Source organism: Austrofundulus limnaeus, unplaced genomic scaffold (assembly GCF_001266775.1).
Source record: "Austrofundulus limnaeus strain Quisiro unplaced genomic scaffold, Austrofundulus_limnaeus-1.0 Scaffold27, whole genome shotgun sequence".
Classification (NCBI taxonomy): domain Eukaryota; kingdom Metazoa; phylum Chordata; class Actinopteri; order Cyprinodontiformes; family Rivulidae; genus Austrofundulus; species Austrofundulus limnaeus.
The window spans coordinates 1,000,459-1,000,813 of NW_013952429.1; positions in this window are offsets into that span (position 1 = coordinate 1,000,459).

Below are 355 nucleotides of genomic sequence, written 5' to 3' on the forward strand. Positions count from 1 at the left end.
ATTGGAAAAATAATAATAAACAAAGCATAAACAAGTCTGGTGATCACACATGTTGTTTTATATTTGTAGTGTTTTATCAGATGAAGAACTTAATTCGTCAAATATGTTACACATACAAGAAATTTGACTTTAAAAAAAACTTTACAGATCTCAGACCAGCACTTCTCCATCTTCAAAGGTCATAAATTAATTGAACTGTACTTGAGCTGATTGAAAACCAGATTAATTAAAAACAAATTATTTTTTTCTACTTTAAACTCGTTTGTTTGTTTGTTTGTTTGTTTGTTTGTTTGTTTGTTTGTTTGTTTGTTTGTTTGTTTGTTTGTTTGTTTGTTTGTTTGTTTTTCCCTCCAGA